Consider the following 25,746-nt stretch of genomic DNA (forward strand, 5'->3'; position numbering starts at 1 on the left):
CTTACGAAGCATCGCTGCCGAGAATTCGAATAAAAAGTGTGTGTTTTCTTCATCATACACTGTAATGATCAGTATGTTTCATATTTATATTCGTCTCTCTCTCTCTCTCTCCCTCTCTCTTTTGACGTTTCTCTATCCTGTCTTAGCATCTTTCACTTCTCTCCCCTTTCTCTCACGTACATACGCACTTCATGTGTGTGTGCCTGTTCCAAATTTAAAACGGAGCAAGAGACCGATAGACCTGGTCACGCAAAATGTAATTAACTGCCAACTTCAGCGTCGAGTTTTTGTGCTCTGGGGATAACATCTCCAGTCCTGGTCATCTCTGAAAGAAATACTTTTTGAACGCAAGGGAATAAGCAAAATATCTTTTTTATCATCTGGGTTACCGAGTCTCATTCGAATTACCGGGTCACTACGGCTTTGAATCCTCCACCAAGTAGTGGTCCATAAGCGAACCAACATCATCCTACTGACACTTTGATCTGTTTGAGCTCTAGCGTGTTCATTTTATCTATGCAAATTACAACGTTATATCCGCAAGAGATGAAAGTAATGCTGGATTTTCGGAACAGATAAATCTTCGGAAAAGACTAGAAAATGGCAACCTCTTTGGTTATTTGAAAACAAAATTTTATTTATACTAGTTCGACACAAATTTGTTTCCATCCTATAATTCAATGTGATTTATTCACGTTGAAATTTGGAAAATGCAAAGTCTGCTACATTTATAAGAAACATCCAATTTTCCATTTGAACATTTGTAACTTTTCATTATGACACGGTTTGAACTTTTAATATAGGATATTTCTGATAAAGATTAACCAGTAAAATTGCACTTATTCAATTGTGTCTTTCTTTCTTCCTTCCTTTTTCTTTTCGTTTTTTCTTTTTTTGTGCACTTTGCATTAGTAGTCTGAAATGGAAGATATGATCTACGCTACCTACTGGGTTTATTAGAATGTGGTTTGCATCAGTACGTCCAATGAACACTACCGAATTTACAACTGAAACACGCGGAAACAAAGCATGTGTGTTAAAGTGTTGACATTATCTTAGATGTGTTTGTAAGATCTACAGTTCTACTGGAAATTGAGTATGCTGTCCTTTTTGAAAGTTACTTAATGGATGTTTCAAGCATCCTCTATATATTCGAATAGACCTGAAAAAATATAAAAACAAACTTTATTTCTATATTACTGTTGGATTTCTGGTAACGGAACTTTATAATGTTAGGTTGTTTTCTTACTAAGTTTAAAATTCCATTTTTATCTGTTCTCCCTTTTCTTTTTCTTCTTCTCTCGCCTTCTCTCTCTCTCTCTCTCCCTCTCTCTCTCTCGGCCTCATTTCTGAACCTCTGTGAAATATACATCCATTGGTTTCAATTTTTCATTGTGTGTTTTTCGGTTTCTCCCTAAATCAACTTATGAATCTTGTTCCTTCTCGGTTTTGTTATTTCATTTCATCGATACTAATGCATGTATAGCTTGAAATTAGAATTGCGTTTATGTTGTTTGCTAATTTTAGTTATGGAGAGAAGAAAGGAGGAGAGGGAGGGGGTTTCTTTACCAGACACGATTATGGGATAAGATAGTGTATATTGGGTGGCTTAACTGCACGGCGTTAGGCGTCGCAATTTTTTTGATGCGGAGTGTACATTATTATGAGGGTTTTTTTTTTACAGCTTTTATCGATTACACTAAACTTTCGGAGCAGGCGGATGATCTTTAAAGTTTATTCTGTGTGTGCCACTAATGAAGCCTTCATAATATAATGACACATTATTACCTTTGAAAAACTCCAATAATTCTTAATTCTTTGTCTTGTCTCATAGGCATATTCATTCATTGAATAGATCATATTTACACACTTTGATTGGATTGGATTCATTACACAATTTCATTGGATAATATTTAATTTCACAATATATGACATCATTCTTAAAAAATAAAGTCCCAAATTGTCAAACCTATTACTGACATATTAATTTTATTTTACGCAAACCCAAGGATAACGAACACTTTCTAAGCCAGGAGATTTTATTTCACCATTTAAAAGTTGTGCCTTCGCATCACCATTCATTTACCGACCTCATAAGCAACGATGCAAAGCATCTGAATCACATATAGTGTATTAGGCTCCGAAAACTAGACTCACGGTGATATATATGGTGTGAATCATCGATGATATACATGGCGGTTACCGGGTCAAAGAATGCATGTTGGCCTAACAATAATGTATTGATGTTTCACATAAATTAAAAGGGATGACACCCGATATTAACTAAAATTAAGTTTTGATTTAACTTATCTTCAGTGTCATTTTATTCATTCTTCTAACAAACATGTCTTGTGTCACATACTTTACCTGTTATTTAATTGTCAAATCGTGTGAATTCGAAAAAAGAAAAAAATTAAGAAACATAGTTTCTTAAATATTGAAAACCTACTACCTAAATGTGAAAATGGAGAAACAATAACGTATTTTGCATACGATAATACAATAACAACAGAACGAGGGTGCAAAAGAATAGTTATCGGTAATGATGCAACATTTTATGGTACATATGACCATTACCGCTCATTTCAGAAATTATATCCTTCAAAAGTGTGTGTAATTTGCAACAAACAGTGCCCTAACTTCAAGAAGTTTGTTCACGAAATTAAAAGGAAATAAGTAAGTATTCTAATTAAAAGTTTTGTTTTAATTATTTCTCGCATAACATTTGAAATCGGAAGCTATTTGTATTACGTTTTATGAGAATATGATCTACTTTATAACATTTCTCTCTTCATATAGTGAATTAATTTAGATTAGTGTTTTAAGAATCAAGCATTAATTGATTTTGAGACTCCCTTGAACTAATAAGATATAAATTAATGTACTAAACGAAACGTGCTCTTTCCTCAAAGTCCATTTTCGTCTGATATAGCCCCCCTGCTAAAAGGGACATTAAACTCAAAATCAACTCATAAACCTTGCTTGCTTTCGTGACGCTACAATGTAAAATCAGACTATGGCCTGCCTACTGGTTCATTACATGAAAGTATTACTCCCCGACGTAGGACCTACAACAAAAAATATAGACTGGTTGGCGTGTAACAACAGTAGATTTTTAAACATACACACCAGAATTTCAGGAGAGCGATATGGTTGTGTAGTATTATTAGGCCTAGTGTTAATAAAAGTGTTCGTTGTATGACTTTATTACCTAAATTATGGCTTGCCCTTCTGAGGTCAGGAGTTTGTTGAAGGAGTAAATATAAAAGAGATTTCTGTTATTTTTTCCTCACCCTCCAGATTTCTTTAATCATACATTGCAGGACGTAACCAAAACATATCCATACATCGTATCATTGAAGCGTTTTGTGTTTTGTATATTAGAGTACAAAAATATTTAACATATTCGCGTTTGTTCATGTGATCTCAGGTTCGATTCTCGGTGGGAACATACATGAGAAAATTGAAAGCTGAAACAATATGAAAATAGTATTTAAAAGTCAGGAAATTGATATTAAAACTTTATCTATCTATTGGGACTGTAAAGCTGTAGTTAAATTAACCCACACGTGTCGTGAAGATATATTACGTTGTTGGGGTTTATTTACTATAAGCTACCAGATACATCTTCAGAGGCCACTTTACACTGTAGTAAACAACAGGTGAAAACATTGGAAAAGGAATGTTAGGAAGGTCTTCAGAGCCTTAGATAAGGTACTAACCTAGCATTTGCCCAGTATAACTGAGGAACAACCCTGGAAAATCCTCAGTCAGGATGGCTGGTCTCCGAATTCGAACCCGGTATTATCCAATTGCGAAGCAAGAGTCCTAACAAGTAGCCTGAGCTCGCTCCGTATTATCATTATTACTTAATTAACGTAATGTTTTAAAATTAGTGGAAATTAAACCCTACTTTCTTTATTGCTGATGTTATAGTTAATAAGCCTACATCAGACATCAGTCCCCCATTAAATAGGCCTTGCTCAAGAAAGAATACCAGAATTGACATTCAGGAAGCGGGGGTCAAGAGATTAATGAGGATGAGGAAACTATGTACGATGCAAAAACTGAGTAATTATGATTTCATCACAGATATATTCACTTAAATACGTCAATTAATATTTCTCTGATAAGGGCACTCTTACTTTCTATAGTGGCAGGAAAATGGCCCGCTTCTGTAAACGAACACACTAAGCACGTGCATATAGGCGCAATGTCCGTGCAAAGAAACATAGGTAAAACTAGAAAAAATAGGAAAAGCGAGGGGAAAATGATAAAAAAAACCTTCAACTTTTAAAAAAAAGGCTAAAAATCACTAAACTTACTGCTACGAAAGACGCGAGACGAATTTTATTGAAAAGATTGTTTTTCCTTAGTGATTAGTTGTGCTATGAACATGAATTAAAAAGAAAACTAGTAGCTAGCTCTGAGTTTCGCAAACTAGTTGAAAAGAAAATATTGGATAAAATTTAATAATAAAGAAGGCATTTATGATAATTAAAACAAACTAAATTCTTGGCACGACAGTCCTTTGGTTCCTACCAGAGGGTTACGTTCAAAGTGGAGATGTGTAGTCAACGCATCGACACTCAAAGTCCCTAATGCCGGCTTTCTAGACTGGAGTCCCCTACCTCTTACTTAAGATAACTCCCCAATTGTCCCTACGATGCTGGGTCAACATCGAAATTGTTGAGTGCCTCTCCGGAAATTGAACCAATGACCACGGGCACCGAAGGCACGCGCTAACCACTGTTTTTTATGTATAAAAAAGTAACAGCTTTTTATCAGATTATTTAACCTGTTGAACGCTTTGCACGGATTACACTGTAACCATTATGACACCACGCAGACATAGAAGTAAATGAGGACAGTTAAAAACACCTATGCCCGAAGCGGGATTTGAATCCAAGACATTCACAGCAAACGATCCACAGCCTAATGCCGCAGACCACTCGACCATGGCTGTCGGGTTTTCTCGGCTAATCTGTAGCACATTTAAAGTAACTGATTATTTTAAAAGCTGCTCCTAAATACTGACAATCTAAGTCTTATGTATCAAATATTTCCTGCGATAATACCATACACTCTCCGACTTCTATAGACGAAAAGCTATAGTTACCCACATAATCTAATAAAGAAATAAGTTCTGATTCCCTAAAAGCTGCGGATGGTGATAGTCAGGGTTCACCGAAGCATGACCCCAAACCCAAACTGAGATATCGATGTCACTAGAACGCCTGAAAAGTCATTGTGGGTAAGTGAATTGCCCACTTATCAGGATGAAGGACGATGATGATGTGAAATGCGGGGCTGTCAGAGTTACTACTTATAATAATTGGATTTATAATATTCTATGTTGCCGTAAACCCTCTTCAAGAAGATAACTGTTAATCTTAGCTTTGAAAATGTTACATAAGGAGTTTTATTGCTATCATTAGTTTCCATAATTCATTATCATTAGTTTATTCCGGAATTATCGGATTTAACACTTAACTTTCACATCTCTTCTGATTTACGAATATTTAAATCACGATTATCCCCTTAAGGTCAATTAGTGATATTTTAACTCATTTCGAACCAACTATATATATGGTTAGTCTTGTTATATGGGAATAATTGAGACCAGAAGCAGTCTACAGGCTAAGTTCAAAAGAATCTTGGCCGACCTCCTGATAAACCACGTCTTTCAGCAAGGTGAATTGTGGCAATCGGATACCCACATGAGAAAATCTTCTGGTTCAAGTGAAAGCTTCCATAAGAATCAGCACCCTAACCAGTGGAATGTGCCTTGCTAATTTTTTCCCAATGTGAAAGTACCTAACTTTATTGTTAAAAATGAAAAGGCCTTTATTTCAAACAAGTCGCCATTACAGTTTTCATATTTGAACACAAAACTCATGAAAAGTTATGTTAAAGTGCGACTTACCCTGAAAAGGAATATTTATCTGTTTTTAGTTTCTCGTGTTCCCCGAAGTACATGCGGAATTAGTGCAAGTGCCTTCCGCTCGCATTACCTAGGTACAAACGGCTATGATTTTGGTACTAGCACTTTTCGGTTTCCAGATCTCAAATATTTATCTTTCAGCCTGATTCTATATATGAATCCGAAATTTCAAATCTAGATAAGGGGCACCAAAATTCATAGTTTAACCTCGGTACTCATATTGTGATTTACTAAATAATTATTAAATCTAATTGTAAGGTATACATTTGATATTTAGAGCAGACTGAGCAAGATAAATATACGTAAAAACTAGTCAATACTTGTCTTAACTGTTTATATTTTCTTAACTGTCAATGAAATAGGTGTATTGAGGAATTTTAAATATTCGAGTTTTGTATTCCGGTTTCAAATATATATATGTGTGTATTTTATCACGTTCCTGCAACCGAGTGGACCTACATTCGACATTCGAACTCTCATTCGGATCATTTTTTTTTAAAGTAAGCCAAGCATTTGGTCTTTAGAGTAGAATAAAGAAGACGAATAGACTTGTCAATACTCATCTCAATTTTCTGTTTTCTCCTTCACTGTCAGGACTTCATGAAATTACTTTCGGCGAATTTTAGATATTCAAGTTTAACACAATTTGGGTGGGATGTGGGTTTGGATAAGAATCAAGATTTGAGATCCGGATTTCGGATCCAGATCCGAGATTCGAGATCCGGATCCAGATCCGAGATTCGAGTTACAGATCCGAAATCCGAGATCCGGACCCAGATTCGGATCCAGATCTGAGATTCGAGATCCGGATCCAGATCCGAAATCCGGATCCAGATCCGAGACCCTTATCCAAAGGATCCGGACCAAATCAGATCCGGATCATCGAATCCGGCCATATCCCGATCCGGCCATCCCTAGTATCGTCATGAGTTTTACACATATGTTACAATTTGATTCTTTCCTACATAAAAAAAAAAATAAAATAACGATAGTAATAAAAATGACAGTTGCACTTTTATGGGGTATGAACCAACTAACTCCGGCATACAGACTCGTTGCTTTAACTAACTGAGCTATTTGTTTCTGTACGTGAACTGAACCTGTTCTACGGTAAAGACGAGTTTTCATTACGACCGTGCAACCAATTCGTCCTTTTCCACAGGTAATTTCCAGTTTTTTGCTCTATCTTTACGTTAATACTTAGTATAGATTCATATATTTGGAGTTCGTAAATAATGCATATAATAAGACATATTAGAAATATTTCGTTAAAATTTTCGTTTGTAGATTTAATCCACATTTCTCTCAATGACATAGATGTCGCTGCTTCGTGTTGAACTGCAGAATTCCCTCGTGTTCTTGAAAACTTTCCACTTTAGCAGAGTTGGTAATTTTCATAATTTCGGTAGATTTAATGTTTTTTTGCTTCTAATTTATTTATTTTAAGCTAATATCTAACACAAATATTAAAAACGGGTTTGTTATTAACGTTTCCTGCTGGGAAAACCTTCCAAAAATTCAAACATATAAAGAAAACGGAGATATTTTTAGAAACTTCAAAATAAAGAGACGCGTCATTTATTTTGCTCATAGTTGTACCTTTGCCAAATTTTAAGATGGAAGCATCGATGTATCTATATCTTAAGAAATAGAATAGACCCCTGTACATGCCTACATAATCACATAAGGTAATAAGACCTCATCCAAAAGGAATAAAATGGGTGAAAATCCGAACACGTGGTACAACGTATTGCTTACGTTTATATTTTGGCAATTTTTTACCCATGAAAAGGAACAAGATGGACCACCCAAATTTGTAATGCTACATATTAAGTCCAGTGCTATGATACCAAATGTTTAAATTGGGTAATTTCCTAAACTAAAGGGGTGGGCCAAGGTACCCCTCCCAAATTGTTAAAGGAGTGCATCAATGTACGCGTATCTTATGAAAGGGAATGAACCCCTGTATACGCCCATATTACTATATAAGGTAATAAGACCTCATCAAAGGAGATAAACTAGGTCAAAAACCTCCGAAATTTGAATTTTTAGCAATTTTTTACCCATGAAAGAGAACAAGATAGACCCCCAATACTAATAGTTATACATACTATGGTCCTAGGCTACCATTCCAAATTTTTAGATTTGACAATTTCCAAAATTTAAGGTGAGTAGTCCTATGTACCCCAGCCAAAATTTAGGGGGTGGGCCAACATACTCCTGCCAAAATCTACAGGAGATGGTCCTAGGTACCCCTAGGTCATTGACACCGGGCCAAGGGCGTTGACCTTTGACCTATGACGTCATAAATAATTTTGCTGAGTCGATAAGCCATAGAGGGGGGAGTACTACTATGAACTAGATTGTAGTTCTCAGTCATTCTCAAGATAATGTAAATCTTAAACCGTAAACTATGTTACTTTACCAAAGAAAAGTTCGTGAGTTAGGGCTGACCAGATACTTTGTTTAATGAAATGAGCTTGAGACTTCATTTCATTGTCCCGTTACGAAATAAATGACCACCTATGATTATCTAAATAGTTCATCATATCAAATTTAGTCCTGAATAGTTCAAGATAATTTAAAATTAAACCAGTAAATTAAAAGTTGTTAATTGGCTTCACTTTCAACTTTAGCAATAATTCATAATCTAAGGTGTAATCTGATTAGGTGACCACTTTCAATCTGTTAAAATTTCGGAAAAGTTTTCTTTGAAGTTTTTAATTCCAAAATTTTATTTTAAATTTTAGTTCGAAAAATTTTGATTAGAAATTTTAGTTTTCAAAATTCGGTTTGGAATCTTAAGTTCGAAAATTATAAGTTTAAAAGTTTACTTCAAAAAAGTTTGATTTAAGAATTTTTTAGATTTCCAAAATTTTTGAAATTTTTACTTTTGAAATTTTTTTAAAAAAATTAACTTGAAGTTTTTGTTTTGAAATCCATTAGATTAAATATTTGTTTGAAAGTTTTTTTCAAAAAACATGTTTCCATATTTTGTTTTGAGATTTTTTTAGTTTCAGTATTTTGTTTGATTTTTTTTTTACTTTAAAATTATTTTTGTTTGAAAATTTTAGTTTGAAATTTTCTTTTAGTTTCAAAATTTTTAATTTTGTAAATTCTTGCACTCAGCGGAACCGTTTCGAAAAGAATCGCAACAGTTTAGATTAAAAGGTCTGGCAACACTGTATCTTTCAAGGAAGCGCTTCCTAAACAACAAAACACTGAGCTCTTAAATCACTCTGAACTTAACAATGTTTCATACTGTCTCATTAGAAGAGTTATTACAACGAATCAATCAAAATTAAGCAAAGAGTAAATGTGACGTCATTTTTTATTTTAAAACACACAGAAATTACCCAACCCTTCCCTCTTTTACCTTCTCTAAAAATGAATGTATTCTTTCAAAGTAAACCATTATACACTATTTGACAATTAAACACCACATATGTTAGATATACAATAACAAAAGAATGCCAATGATATTGACAACGAAAACACAATATAGCTGACGTTTCCATTTAAACACATGATTATAAGTAGGGATGGCCAAAATTTTCCGGAATCTGGATTCCGGAAAACAAATTTTCCGGAATCGGAAATTTTACTTTCCGGAATTCAGAAAAATTCCGGAATTCGAAAAATATCGGAATCCGGAAAATTCGGGAATTTTTCCGATTTTACTTTCCGAAATTCGGAAAGTAAAAATTCTGGAATTGGCCATCCCTAGCTAGTGGCAGTTTAAAAAAAAACACCATAATGAATATATACTGTAACTTGTATTAGTTTCTTCTAGTTGGATATGTCTTATCACTTAGGCAGAGAATTGCTACTAAAGTTATTTACTGCCTTGTGAGGAAGGTGTTATTTTCACACATAAAAAGGGCGCCAGTATATCTGAAACATCGCCTTCTCACATGCAACTGTTCCAAAGCACTGCAAACTACTTTCTAACCAGACGAATGGTAGTGAAGGAAAAGAAATCTCAACAACCATTCTGATAACATTCGCTTATTGTCAACATACTTATGTACAGTAAATCCATATTTATAATTTTTGACTTTACGCAGTATACAATGTAATTGCTCTATAATTAACATAAGCAGGCATTCATTAATTTACAGCGGGTGATTGATGACTCAGTGGTAGAGTTTTCATCTATGGTATTCTAACCCAGGCCATGTGGGTTTTCGATGGCTAATTTTGTGTTTGAAAGTGTCCTCGGTGGTTCTCTTGGTTCCCTTTCTTATATTTCTTCCATCATCACTCATTAACGAATTTAGTTTACCATTACCAAAACTCTATATAGCCCTATATTCATTCTGTCCGTCAGGGAAACAAACAGTCTCAAGAACTATCTGATGGATTACCATCGATTTTGGCCACGGTGTACAGAGTCAATAGTTACGGTTTCCAGTAATCGACGTAACTTATATAATATTCATGTAGATAGAATGGTACCCAATTTGTGCATCTGATGGAAATAGTGAGCTTAGGTACTTAGGGAGCATTTTCCGCTTTAGAAAATGTGTGCTTGGTAAAGAATGTAGAGAATTAGGTAGGTCAGGCACGTAGCCAGAATTTGGTAATAGGGGGGTCCGTGTGAAATACTGTGATTATTATACCAGGGGCTCGATCATTCTAAACTATTTTACTGGCAACATAGATTGGTTCGTTTAGCCAAGATCTCTAATGGGTGCATGACATGAAATATTGTGGTTACACACCAGGGGCTCAATCAATATTAATATTTTACTGACAATATACCCATGTTGATTTGTTAGGACAATGAAATGAGGATATGTTTGTAAGTATTTTAATAACAAGCTATGAAGAAATCTCGAGTAAAAGAATATCAAAAAAGTATTGAAAAAGATATAGTTTTCCGAGGTCATTTGAACTCGGTTCTTCTTGTCTTCTTTCTTCTTGTTTCTCTTATCTTCGTTTAATGCCGTCAAGGATAATAACGAAATCTCTTTTGGCAGTAAAGATATCCTATAAAAAAAGATTAGTGTTGCCGCGAAATTGCTCGCACTATTTTTATATGTTTCTGTGGGTGAGAGAGCCCTTAACTGTGAAGTGAAAACAAATATGTAAACTTTGGTTACGGAAATGGATTCAGGAATAAATTCCTGTGCTTTTTGGTGCCCTACATGACCTCCTTTTGATTTATCATATTTGACCGCGATTCAATATGGCGAATTTTAGGATGGCTGTCATGGACTGGAAGCACCTCCGCATATAGATGCTCTATCCCGGTTTACAATGGTAAAGTCAGATCTTCCAAAAGCTTATCCATTTTTGTGCCAATAGGGTATTCTTGGATTTTGTCTACGGGATTTCAAGATGGCGTCTGTGTAGCAGCTCAACGAAGCATTTGCGCATCGAGTAACTATTACTACATTACTTAGTAACTCGAACTGAATCTTGTTACTAACTTTCATCAAAATCCAACTCTCACGGTTTATGGACATTCCTTGTAAGTGTAACTAGAATCTACGTTGCCAGGCTCATATTATTGGTGATTGTGGACATTTCTTAAGTTCAACCTGAGAGTCTCTGTGATCGAATCGGTTTATCGATTGTCATTTGTAGTCCATAGGATTAGCATGGAGCTAGAGGGACTTCGGAATGCTCCGTTACAATACTATCCATTTTCAACTTGACCCCCCCCCCTTCCCCGTTTCCTCCACAGAAAGATCCTCGCAAGAAAAAGTAACAAAACGCTTGCTGTAGCTTTATATTTTTAACACTGATTCTTCTTTTTCTCGTTTCATTTTGTTCTATCATTCCTTAATTTTTTCATTTCTGCTTCCGAAGGAGGGTGTCCGGACCCACCCCTTGGCTACGTGCCTGGCTGGGTTAAGCGGGAAACAAATTAGAAAGTGTTAGAAATAGTGGGAAAGAAAAGAACAATTTTAGGTGTAATAGAAACGAGGAAGAGAAACTGGTTGGAACATTACCTTGAAAGGAACTCCGTCATGAAGAATGTGCTAGTATATGTGGTGGCAGGAGAAACAGGGAGCGGCGAATGAGTCTACAGTTGATGGTATTAAAACACGAGTCAAGTAGTATAGGTTTGATTACTTGACCTGTTATGAGTCAAGTAGTTTAGGTTTGATGCGTATACATTGTTTAAGCCTAGCTGTGACTTATTATATCTATTGATATATGCTGAATTTTGACAACACCAAGGTGAAGGTTGAGCAGGGGCGGATGCAGGGGGAGGAGCGATCGGGGCGATCGCCCCCCCCCCCCCAGAAGAGAAAGCTTTCTTATTTTATATATATAAATAAAACCCATCCCAAAGTTTGGAGCCCTTAAAAGGAGCAGTATGACAACCCACCGCCCCCCCCAGAAGTCGGTCCTGGATCCGCCCCTGAGGTTGACTAGTTACATAACTTAAAACATGGATAGGAGATGTCGCTTACGGTACAATATTTAGTTTTCCTTACCTGTATGAATATGTTCGAAAAATGTATAGCTTTCGTCGCTCATAAGTAGCAGCAATGTAATGCAGATGTAAATCATCAATTTGTTTGGTTCTTGATCAATTCATTCATCTTTTCACCTTTTCTAGTTTCTCAAAATCGAATGATCAACGCGTAGTTTCTTTGCAACTTCTCGTATTGTCGTTTTCCGCAGAACTGCTTCGGGGATCAGCTTCAATTCGTAGTATCCAACAACCGAACGACGTTAGTGATCTTTCGTATCCTCCAAGAGTACAACTGAATTTTTAGAACAAACCTTCTATTGTATGTTCGCTTACACTACCATAATTTATATCTCATTTTCATTAATGTTTCAATTTGTTTTGGATCCTCTTCGACCCAATTTAAATAGTTACATTGCATTAGAGTTTGGAAAATTGTATAATATTTTCGCTTTCTATCGTCTCAGGCATGATCATATAGCCTCGCTGCTCAACGGAACGTTAAACTCAAAGTCGTCTCAGGGTTGAAAATAGATAAATACACACACACACACACACACACACACATGTATATATATCCTATGACATATATTTCTACAATCTGTTAAACATAAACTTTCAAACGATATTAACAAGGGATACAACCAGTATATTTTATTAGGGATTAGATTTCTGAGCTGTCGGCATCTATGGCCATTTACCCCGTCACGTATGAGGACGACATCCCTCGGCGAGCACACTATCCGGCAAAAGGAAAAGAAGGAAGCGGCCTGGGACCTGTATGTTAAGTACCATCCCGGCATTTCCCTAGTGTGAATGAGGGAAACTCAGGGAGAAACTCACTCAAAATATCTGGCCTAAAAAAAGCTGTTACACTTTTTCGACCGGGTGTCCCCACCAGGAACCGAACCCGGGACCGCTCGCACCAAAGACGAGAGTGCTAGCGACTACGCCACGCGGGGCCAAAGCATATTTTATTATCCCAGATATGTAGGGCAACCAACTTTATGCTTTATACAGCTGTATATTACGCTTTATTTTTCCTTACATTATGCTTTATTATGCTGTTTCCTAAAATATGCCTTAATATGCTGTTCCCTGAATTATACTTAATTTTTAAGCATTTCTATTAAAAATGTATATGAAACTATTAATTTTTTCCACTAAAATTACATCATTAAATGCTACATTTTGTGTAGTTTTCCTTAGGCGATGTTTCCAAGAAGAAACATGTAGCTGCACAGTAGACTTCTCATATTTAATGAATTCAGAACAAAGAGTACAAAGTAGAATACAGCCTTGTACTTTGAAATGGTCAGTTGAGAATTCTCTTACTCTCTGAGATTGTATAAACTCTTGATTTTGGTATCTTGGAATAAGCACAACCAGCCTTGTCTGGTTTTTAACAGAAAGTGAGAAAAAATCCTTCTGAGCGAAAGGTGCGAAGAGAGGAGGAATTCGAACTTTCCATTGTTACGCGTAAAGGCAATTGGTAGTTGATATCCATTGTTTGCGGCATTGATAACAGCCTTTGTTGATCATTGATCATTAACATATTTTTCTTTGATGTACACATACACAGATTCTGGAATAAAAAAGCATTAAGCATTATGCTTTATGCTTTATTTCAGTTAATTATGCTTTATTGTGCTTATAATATTAGCAAATTTGAATACGGAAAGTAGTCAAAATCACAGGTATGGTACCAACTATAGGTGAAAAATCCCATTATGCTTTTACTGCTATTTATGCTTTATGGTTGTCCTGCTGATGTATCAAAATAAAAGTTCCCAAATTCCTAGATTAATTTTGTGCAGAAGAAGCGAATAGGACACGGGGATATTCTACAGTCCATCAGGATATTGTATTCAGATAGCTTCAAAGCAAATTGCTACTTCATTTTGCGCATATCATGCTGGGTTCAGAAACGAGCCGCCACTGGTCCTATTAATAAATTATTCCACAAAGACTACTGTTTGCGTTATTTCCAAAAGTCAAGTACAGTAGAGTCTGTACTATCCGGCCTAGTTAAGAGACAGAAAAAGAAAGAAAGAGAGAAAACTCCGTAAAATAAATGAGAAATGTTTTGTAAACTATCTATTAAACTGGTAATGCTTTCATAAAATGCAACTGTGTCAAGAAGAAACAGCCATCGATCAAGGACATTTTCTAAAACTAGATACTATATATTTTGACTTTTTTAGGCCTAGTTAATTTTGATCGCGAGACGCTAAGGGTGGTCCGTACTACTTACGGCAGTACGTCAGTACTCCTGATTTAAATTTTTGTTCATGTTTCCTGCAACTAAATTAGACATTATTAAATTTATTTTAAAATGTGTACACTACTTTTATTCTTTTTGACTTCTTTTTCATATAATACCGTTTAAACGTATGCTACCATATTAACAAATATTTATAAATTACTTGTCTGTACTAAGTATTCATGCAATATTAATAAGACGGAATGTAATGCAAAAAAGTGTGTTTCTAATGGTATGTATGGAGCAACAATCATAGTACTAATCATAGTACTCCAATGTACCCGGCATTTTTTTATCCGGCTTACCCTTTGGAACATTAGACCAGATAGTCGGTAGTCTACTGTATATACATTTACGACACACGAGATGACTAATTTTCGAAGGGAGACGAAAAAGGCTTGCCTAGAATCGATTTAAGACGAAAGAGAACTGTTTGGGAATCGAGGCGAGACTTTTACCAAAAAAAATGAGATGAAACAATAAAACTTTTTTTTTATCTTCTCGTTTCGTGGGTAACCCTAATGTGACATTTTAAGAAAGTAATTGCAATTCCTCTTCTGCCACTGCCCCGTCGAATCTCCAAAAATCCTTTCTTAGTGGTACCTACTGTATATCTTGTCCAAATTTCAATTTTCTAGCCTAAGCTGTTTGGCCTCAACGTTGATCAGTCAATCAGACACTCACTCAGTCAGAACTTTTTTCAAATATAGAGATATATGAATACAGGCCGCTACTAAGGGGAAGGAACGTGCCCTGGGCGTGTGGTTGGAGGGGCGCCTAAAAGGACAATAGATAGATAGATGTACATATAAATTTGGGGGAGCCGAATTTCATGTTCGCCACGGGTGACATAAACCCTGTATGAATAATGAAAATATGATGACCGTGAAGTTGACCAGCCACTTACGTCAGACCCCAAGTTCGACTTTACACATCGCTAGGGCTACGTTAGTGTTCGATAGTGACGCAAATCGTTAGTACTCCACAGATAACGTGCGCTTTTTAAATAATGGATATAGGTCTTCTAACTGCATGCCAACAGGCCCACGTCTAAGAATCATCTCAGAAATGAGGTAGAGTAAGTAAGTGTTCATTAGTGCCATTAATATAAACGTTAATGCCTCCATCGTACAGCTTTTGGAGTAATAATATTGCTTTAACAACTATATACATCAGGCTCACCATATTAAAATTAGCCAAACGAACATGATAACACCACGCTCTTTGCTAGAGTCACAATGCGTCCCTATATTCTCGCGAACATAATGGGCAATGTGGATGTCCTCTGACGTGCCCAAGTTGGTTACTTTTTCTTCTTTTGCAACTATTGTTTATCTGTTATTTATTGCTAGTCTGGAGAGTATTCCTTACATTAATATGCCGTTGTCCTTGATAGTCATTGCGTATTTACAAGCAGTATGTCATTACTGTTAGAAGATATCAAAAAACAATAGATAAGTTCTGCTACTTAACGGTTCTTTTTTCTTTTACAGTACATAAACTAATAATAATAATAATAATAATAATAATAATAATAATAATAATAATAATAATAATAATAATAATCAGTGGCGGCGGTTGGACGTTAAAAGTGGGGGGGGGTAAGACATGATCTGAATATTTGCATATAAATGTTAGTTTTCCTGCTTGTGTCTAATATTTTGTTTGACGAAAGGTTGTATAACTAATAGGATATTATCTTTTTCAGTTAAAATACCGTATATAGTATTTCATATTTTATCAAGTAAATTGACAAGAGCAAGAGCAACGCCAGTAGGTACTAGCCCTTTGTACTCTTAAACAATGAAAGTGTAAGAGGAGATTTGATTCCTTGCTCATGAATATCCTAAAATTCTGTCTGGAAAACTGAGTGATCAGATTATTGAATAACAAATTTGCAAAACAAATAAATAGAAAGGATAATATTAATCATAGTAATAAATAATGATGCTTGTTTTGCAAAAGTCATTGAAACAGGGATTAATGAACAACTTAATTTTTAATTCCACACATGCAATTAAATGTATGTTATTACTCTTAGAAAATTAAAGACAGTAAATACTACAAGCATATGCTACGACATTTAAAGAAATATTTGCTTTTGCAACTTCCCATAACATGTTCGTTGTCATTAGGTGCAATTTTCACTTTCTTGGACCACATCAAACACAACAATACTTAGAATCACTCCATATGCCAGTTATACAAAATAACACTATAACCTAGAATTATGTTGAATTCACTAAATTTAATTATATATACACTCGTACACCCCTAACACGCCACTTCACTCATATATTGCACTAAAAAACAATGGAAAAGATAGAAGTTGTTTCTTATTACGCTTTTCCCCTTACTTTAGAAAGAAAAAAAGATTTTAGAAACTGTCGATTTTTGTGCAATTAAAAATAACTTGTGAAAGACTCTTTCTTTTCTTTCGCGAAATGCTCTCTGAATTAGTTTCAAAGTGGCTGACTAATATATAGAGCCCTTGTAAGAAGTGAAAGTATGCTGAAATTATGCTAGTAAAGCATGCTAATAATAATAATATTTGGTCTAGGAATTAATTCGTGCGGTTTTTAATAAAAATTGAAGCTTTATTTCAAAAACAAAGTAAATGAATACGTTAACAAAAATATTGTCCATCGCTAGCCACTACTTTCTCCCATCTTTCAGGCAATTTACGGATTCCGTGTCGAAAGAATTCCTCATCTTTTGACGCAATCTAATCAAAGATCCATTTTTCGATATTTTCTGAAGAAGTGAACCGCTGTCCAATCAAATCGTTATTCATGCAATCGATCAAGTAGTAGTCAGACGGAGCAGTGTCTGGTGAATATGGCGGGTGGAGTAACACTTTCCATCCGACATTTTCCAAATAGGTTTTGACCGGTTTTGCGACATGTGGTCGAGCGTTATCATCTTGATAAATAAGTTTATTATGCCTGTTATTCCATTCTGGTCGTTTTCAGGCCAGAGCTTGCTTCAAACGCATTAATTGTTGTCGATAGCGGTGTCCATTAATAGTTTCACCAAGTTTCAGAAGTTCATAGTACACCACACGTTTCAAATCCCACCATATATACAGCATAATCTTTGCACAATGAATATCTCGTTTCGGTTGTGAAGGACCTGGTTCACCTTGCTTCACCCAGGCCTTTTTTCGTTTAGGATTCTCGTAATGAATCCACTTCTCATCACCAGTTACAATTCGATGCAAAAATCCCTTCCTTTTCTGTCTTTGAAGCAGCAATTCGCAAACGGTTTTTCTTCTTTCAACGTCTTTCTTTTCAATTCATGTGAAACCCAATAAGACATCTTTTGAATCATTCCTATGGCTTTGAGACGTTTGGAAACTGTTGTTTGCTCAACTCCAAATGCTTCTGCAAGTTCGTCCTGCGTTTGACACGAATCCTGATCAAGCAATGCTCTCAATTCTTCATCTTCAAATTCTTTTGGCTGTCCAAATTGCTTTTGGTCTTCCAAGCTGAAATCACCACCTTTAAACCGTGCAAACCACTTCTGACACGTTCGCTCAGCTAGAGCATGGTCACTAAACACTTCCACTAAAATATGATGACTTGCGGTAGCACTTTTCTTCATGTTAAAGCAATGAAGAATAACTCCCCGCAAAAACACTTTATCAGGCACAAAATGCGCCATTTTCAGTTGAAGAAAAAATGTTGTTGTTTCCGCTTCAAGCAACTGACATATACTAAACAAGATGCTCAATGACAGTAGTTTTCAACGCATGTTTGGATCAACGAAACTATGGGACAATAAGCTAGTTACGCCATCTTTTGTAAAACCGCACGAATTAATTCCTAGACCAAATAATAATAATAATAATAATCCAGCATAAAAGTTACCAATTGCATCACATTGGCAACAAGCAACGCATATTTTAACTACATAAAAATTCGTTTCTCACGAATTTCTCGAAAACTACGCATGATAACATCTTCATTATGTCATTTTGTTGATCTCGGTGTGATATATGTCTTATCTCTGGACAATATCACAGTAAAACAAAAATTAAATATTGGGAGTGCATCGTACTTTTGGGCTACATCTCATTAACCAAGGAAAGATTGAGTAGTGTATACTTTAGGATGTGTTTCAGCTTATCTTGCATCATAAAATCTTAGGATTACAAAAAGTAAATTTGTACGTTTGCATTTGAACAAAATTTTTAGGACTACAAGAAGAAAGATATTTTTTCCGAATTTCGAAATTTTTCTGAATTCCGGAAGTTTTCCAAAATCCGGATTTTTTCTGAATTCCGGAATTTTTCAGAATTCCGGGATTTTTCCGATTTTACTTTCCGGATTCCGGAAAGTAAAAATTCCGGAATTGGCCATCCCTACACACATAAGGCAATACACGAAGAAGCTTTTTAAACTTTGCAACATTTCATTTAATCTACGATCAAAAACGACGTAAATTATTGGTGTTAACCAGGTCCGGAATCGCCCCTCTTTTACACATCTTAGAAAATAAATGACCTTTGTCCTCCAAATTAGGTACCCTGCCAAATTTAAGGAATGATCCTGACATTTAAAAGGAGTGCATTCGACCAATCCTCCTCGACTCTCATATAACCATGATCACATCAAAGTAATAAAAACCGTCGATATTTTATACTCATAAAAGGAAACGAGAACATTTAAGGATGGCTATAATACACCATGCACTCCATCATATAACAAAGCGATCATCAAAGAGAATAACAATCTCCAAATTTATGCCCATAAAATGGAACCAGAACATTTAAGGTAGGTCTATACATAACCTCTGTTTAAGATGAGCCCTCCAGGGGAACTTCTGTACTCCATCAAGGTAAGAAAGAGGGTAATCATCTTCAAAATTTTATACCCGTAAAAGAAAAGAGATCATTTAAGGTGGGTCCTCCAAGAAACTTCTGTACCACATCAATGTAAATAAGGTAATGACCATCTTCAAATTTTATGCCCATAGAAGGGAACGAAATCATTTGAGGAGGGTCTATCATATAAGGTAATAAAACTTCATCAAAACGAGACCAAAAACTCCGAAATTGATAATTTATAGCCATCAAAGGGAAGGAGATGACTCCCAAATTTAAAAAGTGGTGTGTACTGTGTCCTGAACCATTGTACCCAATCATATAACGATATGAAGCAATAAGACTTCATCAAAGATGATAGGATAAGTAAAAACAAAAATCTTCCGAAATTGATATTTTTGATAATTTATACCCACCAAAGGGAACGAGGTTCTATACGCTTCTCTTGAGGTGGATCAAGGTGATCTTATTACCCTGGGTGGTTCTAGGGATCCCATGGTCCATGGTCCCTGAGTAAGCATAAGCAAAATTTCAATAGGTGACGCAAACCCCGGGCCAAAGCATCTCTGACTCATTCAGACTACTCTATGGTGCATGGGTCCCTGAATTGGATAACCAAAAGTGCGATAGGGTCACTCAAATACTACTCAGAGTTCCTCCTTAGGTAAAATTCGAAGTGGAGAACACGAAAGTGTACTATAGCAATAAAGAAATATAGGAATAGACTTGAGAATAGAATCAAGTCTAGAGAGATGTATAGGTGCGCCATGGCCCATGTAGTATTCAATCTTTGGCACTATTAGTTTTATAGAATGTTGCTAATGATGCCACAGTGCGTAATTCAATAAATCGGTAAAGAAGCCCCAACATGCGCATTGAATTCTTAACTATTAAGCAGATGTTTCGAATCAAAGATGACACTAAGATCATTATGACTAGCAGAATATGTAATAGGGGAATCGTTGATATGGTATGTAGGGAACAGAAAACTTTTTCAGAGCCATGGTACTATTATTACATTTATTGCTGTTAACTTTCAAATGCCACATTTTACACGAGCCTATAAGGTAATTTGTGTCCTCCTGTAGAGCAGTCGTGTCATGGAGACTATCGTCGTCTCGTGCTATGTATAACACAAGTGTCAGCAAAAAGTAGAAGGCCACTAGAATGAGCTGATAAGTGTATTTTATTTAATTACATAGATTGATGGGTTTTATGTCATGTTAATATATGGTGTTAATCTGTGTCGTTTAAAATTATAAGATCTGGAAAACTAAATAGTTGGTTTCAATGGCTTCAGGTGTACCTGAATTGAAGTGATAAACCGGAGAAAGAGTGAGTGTCCAGTGAGGCTGGCTCTCAAACTCTGGCTATGAAAAGGTAAGGGAAACGAGCTATATTAATAACCTGAATAATTCATGATTGGTGTGAACCTTGAACAATGGAATTCTGTTTAGGTAAGGTAATAATATATTTTATTCTGAATGATAGATCTTTTACCCTTTAAGGGGAAGGCCATTTGGCTTGAAGATGATGTAAAATTCGCTATATACACTCATGTAAAAATAAGGCAATACATGTTTCAGCGGTTGCGAGAATTTCGCTCCTAACTGGTAAGAAGGAAAACCGGGCTCGATTCTATAACATACAAATGTCCCATTTCGTATTGAGAAGGTGTCCATTATGAAGATTTGCGTAAGTTGTAGATGTGAAGTTTGCTATATCAGGGCAGTCAAAAAGTTTTCAGAATTTTGTTGCAACTCTCTATTGCCACAATATAAGTATACATTTACTTAATCGTCTTCAAAGTAGGCTTCTTCGGAACACACACATGTACTCTACTGATCCTGTCATTGCTGGAAACATAGGCGAAAGTCCTCTTTTGGTCTCTTCCGAAGTTCAGCCGTCACGTTGGTTCTGATCGTCTTCTACGGTGGTGAAACGGGCACCTTTGAGGCTAGTTTTCCTTAAAGCATTATCACCGTACCCGGAAACAGACGAAGTCTCTTCCGATGTTCAGCCGTCACGTTGGTTCTGATCGTCTTCTACGGTGGTGAAACGGGCACCTTTGAGGCCAATTTTTCCTTAAAGCATTACTGTTTTGAGGCTCAAAGTCTCTGAAGCAGACATTTTCCAATTTGCACATGAACTTGATATTTGCGTGTTGCTTGCACTGCGCCAACTAATCACCACTCACTACTCCGTCCAGCTACATTACTCGTATACTGCCTGTTATGACCTGTTCACACTTGCCAAATTCATAAGCAGGTAACCTAAGGACTATGCTGTACAAGAGTTGTTGCGATTGCATTGTAACTGTCAAAACTACATTCCGGAAATGTTTTAACTACCCTGGTATAAACTCATATAAGAATAATCAAAAATATGTTTCAGTTTTTTTTTTCGAAAATTCCACTCTTAAAAGGCTCGCGCCAAGTGAACTTTGTGGTGAACAAACACCGTGTGCATAGGTTTCCTCGGGGTTCTCCCGTTTCTGTGGACGAAACATGTAAGCGCAGCTGAAATTCACCGATACTCTAAGACACTGACATGATTGTACAAAGCAATTAGGAGGAAACGATCAGGACTTCTCACCGATGGCGTCATCTTCCTTCACGACAGCGCACGTCCACATACAGCCCAGAAGACCACCACGCTGTTGAAGCAGTTTTGCTGGATATCATTACAGCTCGGACAGCGTTCCAAGCGACTTTCACTGTTTTCACACTTGGAGGAACACCTAGGGGGCCGTCGCTTCACTTCAGAAGAGGAGGTACAACACTTCGTGACAACGTGGCTGAACATGCAAAAACAGAATTTTCCCCAGGAGAGACTTCAAACACATCCCGCGATGCGACAAGTGCCTCAACTGATATAGAAACTGGGGCCGCGGTGGCTCATTGTTAGAGTGTTCACCTCTGGTGCATGGGGTCCTTGGTTTGATCCCAACTAGCGCCAACTGAACTTTATGTTGGACAAACACCGTGGGTTCTCCCATTCCCTCCCACTTTCTTCATTCCACCATTTCATTCATTTCTCATCATCACCGTCTGCTTTAACCTAGACAGCATAAGCGCGGGACGTAAAACTTAAAGATTTCATTTCGATATAGGGACTATGTGGAAAAATACCCTAATGTATGTACTATCTGTTGGCTATATTGATTGTATGAAATAATATGTACACGTTTCACTTCAGGCTTTGTAACTTTACTTTCTGATCACCCCTCGTAGGAATGTTGACTATACTTAGAGATATTTTATAGATGATGCATAAAAATTCTAAAATTGAGGCTATTGCTAAGGATGTAAACAAATACTGCTTTAAATAAGAACCTCTATATTCTACAATCTTTATTGTGTAATAAAATGTTTTAAATCTAAGCATCTTCTATTCATACATTACCCCTGTAAGGTCCTAACAATACCTTCCTTATTTGTACGAAAAGAAAAAGTTGACAACCCTAATTGGGACAATAATGGACCTAATCTAGTGAGTTATCTCTGTTGTAAATTTACATGAATCGGTTCATACGATGTGCACGACCACAATTTAACGTAACATGCAAACCGCATGCGTTTATAGCCTTAGGTCTTAGCACCCGAGGCAATGACATCATTTATTCACGAGGTAGCTATATTTTAAAGAAATTATACTATATTCGAGAAAAGTTTAAGGTCTATGGCTTAAAGAAGAAAAAATGTAATATTGCATTGAAATAATAAATCAGTGTTCCGACAATTTTTACAAATGACTTTTCGTCATGATTTAATATGTCCGAAAGTATCCTGAGATCTCCCATCAGTGAATAAAAGATGTCCAGAATACCTCTTAACAGTGGTTAATAGGAACACCCTAAGAGTGTTCAAAATGTACCTGAACTTCTGATGTGTCCAATAAGTATACGGACACAGAAACCACTTTTAAACAGTGTTAGGACACTTTACATATTACTTAGTGTCTAGAATGCATCCTGACAGTGGTTAATAGGAATTGTCTCCAGAGTGTTCAAAACGTACCTGAACTTCTGCCTTCTAACAGTGGTTAATAGGAACTGTGTTCAAAATGTACCTGAACTTGTGTCCAATGAGTATACGGTCACCGTAACGACTTTTAAACAGTGTTAGGACACTTTACACATTACCTAGTGTCATGAATGCCTCCTGACAGTGGTTAATCGGAACTGCCCTCAGAGTGTTCAAAATGTACCTGAACTTTTGCCTTCTAACAGTGGTTAATAGAAATTGACCTCAGTGTTCAAAATGTAGGCCTACCTAAATTTCTGATGTGTCTAATGAGTAAAGGGCAGAAACAACTTATAAATATCTAGATGATAGTATGTAAAGTATCCCAACATTGTTTAAAATCGTTTCTGTGTCCGTATAATCATTGAGCACATCAGAAGCTCAGGTACATTTTGAACACTCTTAGGGAAGTTCCTATTAACCACTGTTAGGACGTATTCTAAACATGTTTTGTTCACTGTTAAAACATTTCAGGATAATTTTGAACATGTTAAGCAATGACAGAAGATCATTTCTTTTAAAAATATCATATTTGAACACTGGTTCAATTTTTGCGATGTAGAATTGAAGCTATCAAACAAGATTTGAAACTCTTATCCTGAAGATTGGATCTTTAAGAAGCATGACTCACGAACTCGACTTCACTCATTACTTGTAAACCAATTCTGAACTAGTCTTACCTTGGAATGAAGACTGATAGTTCCTGTCTAAAGCCAGATTCCTGATGAACTATTCAATTTTTGAAGCCAAGCCTTCTTTTAGATATTAATCATCCACTTCCCTAATCAGTTATGTTGTTTACATGTTGTAATTGGTATAAATTTAAAGTTATTCGTGAACTGTGGTGACTTTTCACTTCATTCGCGACCTGCCAACACGAACTGACCTTTTGGTATCTTATCTTATCGACAAGACCTTGAACTTAACTTTCTTGTGTGCGATTAAACTAGTCAAAATTACTATGCATATCATTGTGTTATTCACTAACATTACATTTTCTCATGGTTTAGTTGCTGATGTGCGAAAATGTTTTGGAAAAAAGATCCAAAAAAAAGTTGTAAACTTCTTGTTCGAGATTAGAAGTTATACTAATTAGTTTCTGATAAGTAAGCAACGGTTATTTTAAGGCAGAATATGTTACACAAAATGTTGACGAATCACTACTGATGAGAATGCGAAGACAAAACACAAATAAGTGTATTTTGTAGACTTCCAAGCTATACTGTATGGAAGGTTATGTAGAACGGCAAAGTCCGTCCTTCCGTCTATCGACAAGCATCTGAACGAAAATAGTAAAAAAATAGTGAGGAATATATTTTAGATATGGACTATAAGAATACCCGTTCTTCGCAGGGTGAGAATACGTTTCATTTTTTGCATAAAGGGGGTGAATTTTGATTTAAACGGCATCGGAAGTGACATTGTTAGTCTCAACGACCCCGAAAACTATGGATTTGACACTAATATTGGTCATTTTCAATCAGTTTTATATATCCCCCTTCCCCTTCCCAAAGTTGCAGGGCTGAATTTCGATTTAAACGGCATCGGAAGTGTCACTGTTCATCTCAACGACCTCCAAAACAACGCATTTGACACTAATATAGGATTTGACCTAGCATTTTCGATCATTTTTATATATCTCCCCTCCCTTCCCCTCCCCAAGTTGCGGGGCTGAATTTGGATTTAAACTTCATCGGAAGTCTTACTGTTCATCTCTAGGACCCCGGAAACTGTGGATTCGACACTAACATCAGTCATTTTCGCCTCCCCCAAGTTCCGGGGCTGAATTTGGTTTTAAACAGCAGCACAAGTGCCACTATTTCTTAGCAACCCCGGGAACTATGGATTCGACACTATTATTGGTCATTTTTGACCCTCTTTAAATATCTCTCCGTACCCTATCCTCAATTGTACCGTCAAAGTGAAATGTAAAAAAAAAAAAAAAAAAAAAAAAAGACAAGCCAAAAGTCATCTATGTTAAAAATCTGATCGAGATCGGTCGGGTGGTTCAATAGGTATGAACTCACAAAATAGTGACTTTCATTATATATATATATATATATATATATATATATATATATATATATATATATATATATATATATATATATATATATATATATAAATGATATATATAGATGATAGATAGATAGATTGATTGATTGATTGATTGATTGATTGATTCAGTGTCTCGAAAAGATCCTATCGTCTTTCAAGACCCGCTATTCGAACAGAAAGTGCTAGGAATCAACCACTTAC

General features: G+C 36.0%; 1 pseudogene across 2 annotated transcripts in view; it reads right to left on the minus strand.

Annotated features, from left to right (window-relative positions):
- Positions 1-24,386, minus strand: part of LOC145674449 (glucose dehydrogenase [FAD, quinone] pseudogene) — a 96,312-nt pseudogene extending 71,926 nt beyond the window's left edge. Inside the window, exon 1 of one of the 2 annotated variants that reach the window (XR_014128937.1) lies at positions 24,168-24,365. The product of XR_014128937.1 is annotated as a glucose dehydrogenase [FAD, quinone] pseudogene, transcript variant X2 (transcript). Of the gene's footprint in view, positions 1-24,167 lie in introns of both variants that reach the window. The other variant, XR_014128936.1, reaches the window with a different exon arrangement.
- Positions 24,387-25,746: the final 1,360 nt, after the last annotated feature.

The sequence above is a fragment of the Thermobia domestica genome, chromosome 17, assembly GCF_964235325.1.
Source record: "Thermobia domestica chromosome 17, izTheDome1.hap1.1, whole genome shotgun sequence".
NCBI classification, from domain to species: Eukaryota; Metazoa; Arthropoda; class Insecta; order Zygentoma; family Lepismatidae; genus Thermobia; species Thermobia domestica.